We start from the raw sequence: 10,860 nt of genomic DNA on the forward strand, positions 1-10,860 counted from the left end.
GAACTGGTGCAGCCACTCTGGAAAACTGTGTGGAGGTTCCTCAAAGAGTTAAAAATATACCTACCCTACGACCCAGCAATTGCACTGTTGGGGATTTACCCCAAAGATACAGATGCAGTGAAATGCCGGGACACCTGCACCCCAATGTTTATAGCAGCAATGGCCACGATAGCCAAACTGTGAAAGGAGCCTCGGTGTCCAACGAAAGATGAATGGATAAAGAAGATGTGGTTTATGTATACAATGGAATATTACTCAGCTATTAGAAATGACAAATACTCACCATTTGCTTCAACGTGGATGGAACTGGAGGGTATTATGCTGAGTGAAGTAAGTCAGTCGGAGAAGGACAAACATTATATGTTCTCATTCATTTGGGGAATATAAATAATAGTGAAAGGGAATATAAGGGAAGGGAGAAGAAATGTGTGGGAAATATCAGAAAGGGAGACAGAACGTAAAGACTGCTAACTCTGGGAAACGAACTAGGGGTGGTAGAAGGGGAGGAGGGCGGGGGGTGGGAGTGAATGGGTGACGGGCACTGGGGGTTATTCTGTATGTTAGTAAATTGAACACCAATAAAAAATAAATTTAAAAAAAAGCAGTGAAAAAGAAATAGGGAGTGTGTGTGTGTGTGTGTGTGTGTGTGTGTGTGTGTGTGTTGAACCTAGGGGAAGATGATTCATTTTAGATACAAGAGCCAGAGGAGACCCCACTGAGAAGATGACATTTGAGGGAGACCAGAGAAAATAAGGAAGTAAACCATAAGGATAACGGGGTGAATAGCACTCCAGGCAGGAGGAACAGCATATGCAAAAGCCTTGATGCTAGGGGACTCAGAATGTTCAAGCCACAGGGAGGAGTCCAGTGAGGCTGGAGCAGAAAGGAAGGGGGGCAGGGAGGAAGAGAAAAGCAGGAAGTGTATCACAAGCTGACCGAAGCACAATGGGAGGTCTTGCTGGCTACCCTAAGGACTTCATTTAGCTTTTACGGTTGGGACGGCAAGCCTTTAGAGGCTTGAGGAGTGTTATCTAAAATCTCAACCAGCAAATAAATAAATAAATAAATAAATAAATAAATAAATAACATCTCAACCAGGTATTAAAATTGCTACTTTGGCTCATAGCTTAGGGAGGGGTCAAGAGTGGAAGCAGGACCAGCAGCGGGGACTGTAGTCATCTAGATGGCAGACTGGGATCTGGGTGATGTGGTGGGGATCACGAGAAGTGGTTCCATTCCAGATAGAACATGAAAGTAAACCAACAAGATATGCCATTGGATTGGGTCTGAGTGTGAGGGCAAGAAAGAAGGGAAGGGAGACCCTACACTCTTAGCCTGAGCACTTGAAAAGATGGAACAGCCTCCAAGGAGGTAAGAAGGGCTGTAGGGAGGGGAGATTTGGAGAGGGGCTGTTCTAAATATGTTAAGTCTGAAGTATTAATTAAATATCAAGTGGTGAGACACCTGGGTGGCTCAGTGGTTGAGCATCTGCCTTTGGCTCAGGGTGTGATCCCAGGCTCACACTTTGGGCTCCCCACAAGGAGCCTGCTTTGCCCTTTGCCTATATCTCTGCCTCTCTCTGTATGTCTGTCATGAATAAATAAATAAAATCTTTAAAAATAAATAAATATCCAAGTGGCAATGTTGATAGACAGTTTGGATCTCAGGGGAGAAGTCCAGGCCAGAAATATAAATTTAGAGGAGTTTATCAGCCTATTGACTTGACCTAAGGCTTGAAACTATTTTTAATTCTGGAACTTTCATTCCATTTTCCACAGTGGCCTTATACCATCTCACATTCCCACCAATAGGCATGGGGTTCCAATTTATGCCAACACACATCATTTTTTTTTGTTGTTTTGGGTAGTGGTCATCACAGTAGGAGTGAGGTGATAGCTCAACATGGTTTTGATTTGCATCTTCCGGCTGGTTAGTGAGATCACAGAGGAGCTTCTGAGCCAGGGTACATCATTGAGCATGAGAAAGCCTCTTTGCTGCATCCAACTCTAGTCACAGAATCTTCTCCTGGGCCCGTGTGTACACTGCCCTGTGAAATCCAGTTTTAGCAAGAACCCAGCTTTCTCAATTTAACAAGAAACCCCCTGCCTTCAATATCTGACCACCTCAAAATCTATCCAGGTTGGCCACCCTGCACTCTTCCCAGAATGCTGACTGAGCCCCCTTAGGCCTGCCTTCAACAAGATTAGCCAGAACCCCCCTGGATCCTGAAATTTCCTCTTAATAATTTTCCACCCACTGACCTCTACCCTACTCCCTGACTCTAAGGCCCCACTTACCCTTGCTGTGTTAGAGGCTGAACGCCATCTACTCCCCCACTGCAGACGGTCCTGAATTAAGTCTGCCTTACCATCTTGAACAAGTGACATTCAATCATTTTTTTCTTTAACAGAGATGAAGATGAGTTCCAGAGAAACCAGGAAAGGTCTTCAAGGGTTAAGGAGGGGTAAGAGAAAGCAACAGAATTGAAGATTCATGGGGTTTGGGGAAGCATGGGTAACAGACTGTGGGAAACAGGGAGATCTGGGGTATGTGGTATTCCAGCAACTGACTCAGGTCGGGGTGAAAGCATGAGAGGCTGAGACTTGAGGTCTCAAGGCAGTGGATGGAGGTGAGGCCTTGAACTAGGGAGATGGGAAAGCTGGGAGCCAGGCCAAGAGGCGTGGAGTCAGGGGAAGAGATGGTCTTACTCCAAACACATGGGTCCCCTCCTCATCCCTGGCAGTGGAAGTCAATGGACCTGGGAAAGGCCTCTTACCCTGAGGTACTGAAGCCACTCCTGACCCAAGGAGGACAGGAGGCCGGAAGGCCTGCAAGACCTGCCCTGTCATGCTGTGCAGATGCTGTCAGGGTCTCTGTTAGGTGTGGTATTTGGGGTTCAGTCCCAAATGCAGCCTCCTAGAGTCTCTACTAAAGCAATTGTCCTTATAGTCCCAGCCAGGTTACCTGGTCCAAAAACGTTAATAAGGAAAATGTGAATGAAGTGTGAAGCCAGAGGCATCAACAAGCCTAAAGCAGTGGACAGATGAGAGAAGGCAGGGTAAGCAGGGCCGAGAAACCTGGAGATTCCCCTGGACCAGCCAATCTGCGACCAGTGAGCAGAGCTGGGCTCAGCATGCCCTGAATGGAAGCTGGAAATTTGGATGGACCCGAGCACTGCAGGGAGGAACCAGCGGCCAGTGCTTACCTAGGTTCCCCACAGCGGTGCCAACTCTTATGAAGACAAACAGTGAGACAGATCTCAGAAAAGCCTGACTCTGCAACCCGGCCCCCATTCGTCTTCCCCCAGAATGGTCGGCCTCTGGAATAACAATCCTCAAACTTTATTTTTCACTTTTAAACGTCTTATTGCTCTTTTTCTATTTTCCTTCCCCCCCCCCTTTTAAAATTTAAACATATGGGTGGCCAAAAGAATTTAAATCCTCAAGCTTTGGTACAGATGCTCTTTGGTACAGAAATCTACAGATTTCTAAACTCGTGTTTAGAAATCACTCCTCTAGCACCAAGGGGAAGCTCTGGGCTGCATTCTTACTATGAGCAATTAAATATTATTATATCCCAATAAATGTCTAAGAGGGAATTGTGTCCAGGCCCTGGGCCAGCTTTTAGGGAACTCTGGATGAGGTGACAGTAACAGGCATCAGCTTAGGCCTGGGATAACAAAACAGCTCAGGGTTCAAGTTGTGCGCTACCCCAGGGTGGGGGAGCAGGAGAGCCAGGCCCAGGTCTGGGCTGATGAGGTGCTCCAAAGGCCCCGTTTGCTGGCAGGATGCCCGGCCTGAGGCCGAGGTTCCATGTATGACCAGCCTCCAGACTGGCCTAGCAGCCAGCAGCAGGGCCAGGGCTTTCAAGGATCTACCCCAAGCTGTGATAGTAGCCAGAAGCTGAGAAACAAGACAAGGACTGACAGTGTTTTTGTGATTCTAGCATGTTCTTCCTGCATCTGCTTAACTTGACTGCACGCATGAAGAAATATCGAGAATGCTGAAAATATGACTCCCTTGAAACTCTCTGGAGGGCCTTCCAGGCCTAGAGGCTTCAGTCTCTGAGCCCACGTGGTGCTTGCTCACTGACCCCATCTTGAAGCAAATCACTCAAAAGGAAATGCCGCCATACCCTGGAACATCGAATTTTCTATTCTTCTATTATTGTAACTATTATTAGCTGTCACCGGCTGACTGCTCATTATGTGACAAAGGCTTTACTAACCCCTTACCTTATCTCCCTTATCAGACAGTAGGAAATATTATCCTGCTTTTGTAGGTCAAAAAACTATAGCTTGGGGACACCTGGGCAGCTCAGTGGTTGAGCATCTGTCTGCCTCAGACAGATGGGCATGATCCTGGGGTCCTGGGATCAAGGCCCACATCGGGCTCCCCACAGGGAGTCTGCTTTCTCTCTGCCTGTGTCTCTGCCTCTCTGTGTCTCTCATGAATAAATAAATAAATAAAAATCTTTAAAAATAAATAAATACATAAATTGCAGCTTGATACAGTAAAATAATGGTCGGGGCAGGAGTGGGGCAGAGGCTACAGGTGCTGAAATCCTGGTCGCCTCGGCTCACGCTGTTTTTCTTGTTATTGTGATAAAATATGCATAAAGTAAAATTTCCCATTTGAGCTTCTTTCGGGTATACAGTTCAGTGGTATTAAGTACTTTCATGCTATTGTACCACCATCACCACCATCCATCTCCCGGAATTATTTTACCTCCAGACTCTGTACCCATTAGATAATAACTTCCTGTTCACCTTCCCTGTGCCCAGCAACCACTGTTCTAATTTCTATCTCTATGCAACTGACACTTCTAGGTCCCTCATATAAGTGGGATCATATAGTTTTTGTCCTTTCATGACTGGTTTGTTTCACTCAGCTTCCAGTCCTCAAGGTAAAGCGGAACCATAGCAGAGGGTGGTTTCAATCTCTTAACCCCTGGGTTCGCCTTTTACCCCCACTGTGCCACTCTGCTACGTATGTCCATCTTCTTGATTCTGCTAATAGATGGCATTCTGGTTGAGGCACCCGGGTGGCTCAGTGGTTGAGCATCTGCCTTTGGCTCAGGACGTGATCCTAGAGTTCCGGGATCGAGTCCCACATCGGGCTCCTGCTTGGAGCCTGCTTCCCCCTCTGCCTGTGTCTCTGCCTCTCTCTCTCTCTCTCTGTCTCTCATGAATAAATAAATAAATAAAACCTTAAAAAAAAAAAAGGATGGTATTCTGGTTAAACTTTGCCCCCCCACAATTCATAGGTTGAAATCCTACCCCCAGGACACCTTGGAATGTGACAGTATTTGGAAACAGGACCTTGAAAGGGGTAATTAAGATTAAATGATGTCATGTGGCTGGGCCCCAACCCAATATGACTAAATGTGACCATTAGGAGAGAGACATCAGGAATGGGTGCATGCCGAGGAAAAGCCACGTGAGAACATGAGGACACGGTGGGAAGGGGGCCATCTGCAGGTCAAGGAGATCGGCTTCTGGAGAAACCAAAGCAGCCAGCATCTTGATCTTGGCCTTGCAGTCGCCAGGACTGTCCAAAAATAAAAGTCTGTTTATAGATAAACAGACCACCCGGTCTGCAGTATTTTGTTACGGCAGCCAGAGCTGACTAATACAGACGTGGCTGGCTGTGTTGGCAGACTTGAAGGGCTGGGGTCACACAGTGGCCTCCTCCAGCTGGCAGCAGCCACCACCCTGCTCCGTCTGACTTGGGGCCATGGAGCACAGTGGTTACTTGATCTACACTTATGTATCATACCGAGAGGGATGTGGTTTCTGAGTCGGCCCGGGAGCCGGCAGTGGATGACCTTTCAACACTACGTCTCTAACACTGCACCTGGCTTCCATGGCAGTGGTTTCGCCCGCCCAGCAGGCTGATTTTCACCGAGGGCCACACGTCCCCAAGGCCAGCAGCACCACAGAGACGTCACGGCTTCACCAACTCTGAATCATTCCGCTCCAGCCACCTTGGGACGGTAGGAGGGGCAGAAAGAAACCCCACAGAGAAAGTCATGTAGCTGGAGAAATGAACCCCCACCTCCCGAAAGGAAAGTTACTAATCTCCACAATAAAACTACCAGACTCTTTGGTCTCAAATCCAGAGTCATTCTCCTACACTGTTCAATACCCTGTGTTTGAAATTGTCACTTTCTGGTGCCGTCATCTGTGTGTCATTTGGCTTTTCAGCCAAAGAAATAGAATTTGGGCGGGGGGGGGGAGAGGAAGGGGGAGATTCCAAGACATATAAATTCTAAAATGCAGCCTCCAGATAGTCCAGAGAAGCTGGTGGCCCCGAGAGAAGTTTCGAAGGGTAGAGAGAGCTGGGGGCGGAAGTGTGAGTTCAGGAGCTGGAGAGACAACCAGAGATCTTATCCAGAGAAGGTGCTACGGGAAGCAAGCAGTTGCTGGAAGAGTGTCACTGGGGACCACCCAGGAAATTCAATGAGGAAGATAACACCCCGCAACTGGTCTTGGAAATGTGTGATCCAACACAGGGAAAATGAGTAAGAGTGAGAACACCCATTACTAAAAATGAGATTCATGAATTGTCATGTTAGAAGAGCGCAAGACCCACCTTGTGAGGTCATGGGTTTCAAGACAGAGGTTTCAGCCAGAAGCCAAAGAGGGTAAAGACAGATTCCAGGCGGGGAAGAGGTCTTCAGCCTTCAAAGAGAAGAAGAGAGGAACACCTGGGTGGCTCAGTGGTTGAGCATCTGCCTTCGACTCAGGGGCGTGATCCCGGGGTCCTGGGATCGAGTCCCTCATCGGGCTCCCCACAGGGAGCCTGCTTCTCCCTCTGCCTGTGTCTCTGCCTCTCTCAGCATCTCTCATGAATAAATAAATAAAATCTTTTTAAAAATTTAAAAATAAAAATAAATAAAAAGGAAAAAGAGGAGAAGTGAAGTGGCGGCAGAGTTTGGGGAGTAGTGAGGAGGCTAAAGAGAACAGACCGGTGTGGAATTGGAGGGCAGAAATGAAAAGTGAACAAAAAAAAAAAAAAAATCAAAAGGGAAATTCTTAGGGCAAAAAGATCCAGCCCGGGGCAGCAGCCACAGCCTCCGAGGAAGAGCAATCACAGAGCTGGGGTGGCCGAGCTCCAGGAGGCCCGGATCGAGGCCAGCCCCAGGTCCCCTGTACTTGTCAGGCATCGCCTGCGTGACAGGTGTCATCGGGGATCGTCGGGATCGTCCTCCCGCGGCTGGTGGCTGTGCTCGTGGACCAGCTGGAGACGAGGAGGGACGCAGAGAGGGCAAAGTGACGAATCTCCATGTGCCCTGGGCGAGAGGAGCCCTCTGGGATCATTTGGGGGTGACGGGGGAGGCCGGTGGGCACCCACACCCGCAGCCAAGGGACCCGGGGCGGCTCCCAGGTGCCCCCCTCCGCCAGCTCCCCAAACCCGTTTTCTCCACCGGTGACTGGGCCACGCGGGGGCACAACGCTCATTGGCACATCGGGCCGCTCCTGCCATTTCACGGCCCAGACACCTTGGCGGGCACCTGCTGCGGCCGGGGCCTCCCAGCCCGAGGGGCGCTGGAAATGGAAGGGTAAGAGGAACAGAAGCTTCTCTTTACCAACCACAAAAAAGCAGTTCACTCTTCTCAGGTCTTGCATTCACAGGGCCACATTACCCAGCTGCAGGGGACGCCTGCCAGGTCCCCACGGACCCTTCTCCGCCACCCCCCACTCGTGGCCCTTATGTTCCCACAGCGTCTTCCTGGACCTGCCATTTGGCTGGAAAATCCATCTTGGAATCTCTCAGTCCGCGTCACTGGTCCCCTTTCCTCGCCTCTGAGGAAGCAGACACCATCTGAAGGGCCACTACCCCCCTGTCTTTCCCAAAGCAAAATTTCCAGGATTTTCACCCATGTTCTCCCTCCCCCAACCCCACTAATCCTCCCTGAGAAGGGTGTTTTTTCCTTTCTACCTATAGAAAAAGATGCTGGGTGTGAGCCCTCCATCCCTCCAGCCCTGAGTGCAGTCTTACCTCTTAAAGGCTTCGGCCTCGTCTCATTTGTATGGGCCTACGGGCTCCCCCACCGGTCTCCATAGAGGCCCTAATGGAAGCCTCCCCCTACATTCACTTTCCTGTGCAGCTGCCCCCCTCCACTTCCCCTTCCTTCCTGCCCAAAGGCCCAAGTCCAGCCTTCGCCACCCCCACTGCACACCCACTCCTTGGACGCTTCAGTTCTGATTTCCAGAGCCCTACTTGAGCTGCTAATTAAAAGGTAACTGAAAGACCTTTCAAGTGGCATGCTCTCAATCCTCATCTGCCCTCCACTGGGACCATTTGACGCTGTGACCACTTCCTCTTCAAAACTCCAACCCACACCCTACTCCCTTCTTGCCCAGCCTCCCACCACCAGTGGCTCTTTTTGGATTTCCACTCTGACCCTCCTCTCCTCCTACAGCTCAAATGCAGGCATGCTCTCCAGACCTACCATCACTTCTCTCTCCAGGGACTCTCATGGGTTCCCACAACTGCAACCAACAGCACTAACCTGCGGCTTTCAGGCCTACATTCAGGTGGGCTTTTTTTCTCAGCCCACCCTGCTTCACCTAACTTACAAATCCTTGCATGCCTCCTACATAATAGGCATTGTGCTCACCCACTCCTTTTAGTACTCCACTGACGTTACCCCAATTCAGGCTTTTGTCATCTCACCAGGACTGCTGCAATGGCTTCCTAATTATTCTCCATGTTTGCCATAGTCATAGGGCATTCAATTTAGTTTCCTTCTAGAAAATCAACGATGATTGACACAGTCCATAAAATAATGTCCAAATTCGTTGCTTAAGAATCTTCACTCTGGATACATATCCCTGCTCCTAATGAAGCTGCGGGACTGTGGAGAAATTAGTTGCTTCCTTTGAACCTCACAGTGTTGCTATAGGAACAGTTGCTTAGGTTGTATACACTGCACAAGTGCGCCCAGGTGATGGAACAAGTTGAAACTAAAATCCAACTCATGCTCCAATCACCAGATCAGTCATCTAGGCTGAGTCTCAGTCTGGTCAGAGTGGGAAGAAGCCTTTCCCTAATTTCCCCAAACATTCAGTAAGGACTGGGACCTCCCAGATTTCTCTGCAATACATACATATTCCTGTTGCTACTCAACACTGGGACTCAAATCTTTTATTTTTCCCAAATATACCAGGTACTTGAACAGCCCCGTGTGTGCCTCCATCATCTCTGCAGCAATTTGTCCCCCCATCATGTACCTAGGGAATGCTTTTTCTCCAATGCCCCTCTGTCTGAGAAGGCTCTGTGCATCCTGCCCACTTGGAATTTCCTTTCAGCCACATCCTGGTAATACAGTTATTGAGGACCATGTCACTCTGGCTTGGATTGTGCTTGTGGTTGGGAATCTATCTCCTTCACTTGTATCTGGGTGACCTGAGAGCAAAACCCAGAGCGGAGCCCATTCACATTTGCTGTTTTGAACTCAGTATTCTGGGCAAACCTGAATTTATAGATAAGCACTATTGGGTTACAATCTGGAAAGCAAAAGGATAGAGCATGGTTTAAGGAGTAAACGTATATTTTGCGGGAGCCAGTTTAGAGAATTATTTTAAAATAGCTTTTTAAATTAAGGCAATCACACACAATGGCCCTAGGAAAAACACAGATATGTGAAACAAAACCAAAATCCCTTCTAATTCCTCCAGCCAGAGATGACTATTGTCCTCACTTTGCTCTATAATTTTATAAATGGTATTATATATTGGTGATTTCCCCCCAAAATGAGATTTATGTATTACCTGCTTCTTTGCTTAGCATATCATGAGCATTTTCTGATGACATAAAATATTTTCTTTTTTTTTTTTACATAAAGTATTCCTATGGAAATAATATTTTTAATGTCTTCATAATAGTCTGCTTGGTAATGGTACCATAATTTATTTAAATATTCCCTAAATAGGTAGACTCACACTTTTCTCTATTTCAAGTAATACTGCAGTCAACATCCTTGTACCTAAATATTTGATACAACATAAGTTCTCTTAAGAATAAATGTCTAGAGGGCAGCCCGGGTGGCTCAGCAGTTTAGCGCCGCCTTCAGCCCAGGGCGTGATCCTGGAGACCAGGGATCGAGTCCCGTCAGGCTCCCTGAATGGAGCCTGCTTCTCCCTCTGCCTGTGTCTCTGCTTTTCTCCCTCTTTCTCTCTCTTTCTTTCTCTCTCATGAATAAATAAATAAAATAGAAAGAAAAAGAAGAAATGCCTAGAGGCAAAAAAAAAAAAAAGACACATAGATCAATGGAACAGAGAAGAGAACTCAGAAAGACCCTCAACTCTATGGTCAACTCATCTTCGACAAAGCAAAAAGGACAGTCTCTTTAATAAGTGGTGTTGGGAAAATTGGACAGCCATGTGCAGAAGAATGAAACTAGACCATTCTCTTACACCATACACAAAGATAAACTTAAAATGGTTTAAAGATCTAAATGTGAGACAAGAATCCTTCATAATCCTAGAGGAGAACACAGGCAGCAACCTTTTTGAACTTGGCCACAGCAACTTCTCACAAGATACATCTATGAAAGCAAGGGAAACAAAAGCAAAAATGAATTATTGGGACTTAATCAGGATAAAAAGCTTCTGCACAGTGAAGGAAACAATCAGCAAAACTAAAAGACAACCTACAGAATGGGAGAAGATATTTGCAAATGACATATCAGATAAAAGGCTAGTATCCAAGATCTATAAAGAACTTATCGAACTCAACACTCAAGAAACAAACAATCCAATCATGAAATGGGCAGAAGACATGAACAGAAATGTCACCAAGGAAGACATACACATGGCCAACAAGCACATGAGAAAATGCTCCGCATCACTTG

The sequence above is a fragment of the Canis lupus genome, chromosome 11 (assembly GCF_048164855.1).
Source record: "Canis lupus baileyi chromosome 11, mCanLup2.hap1, whole genome shotgun sequence".
Lineage (NCBI taxonomy): Eukaryota > Metazoa > Chordata > Mammalia > Carnivora > Canidae > Canis > Canis lupus.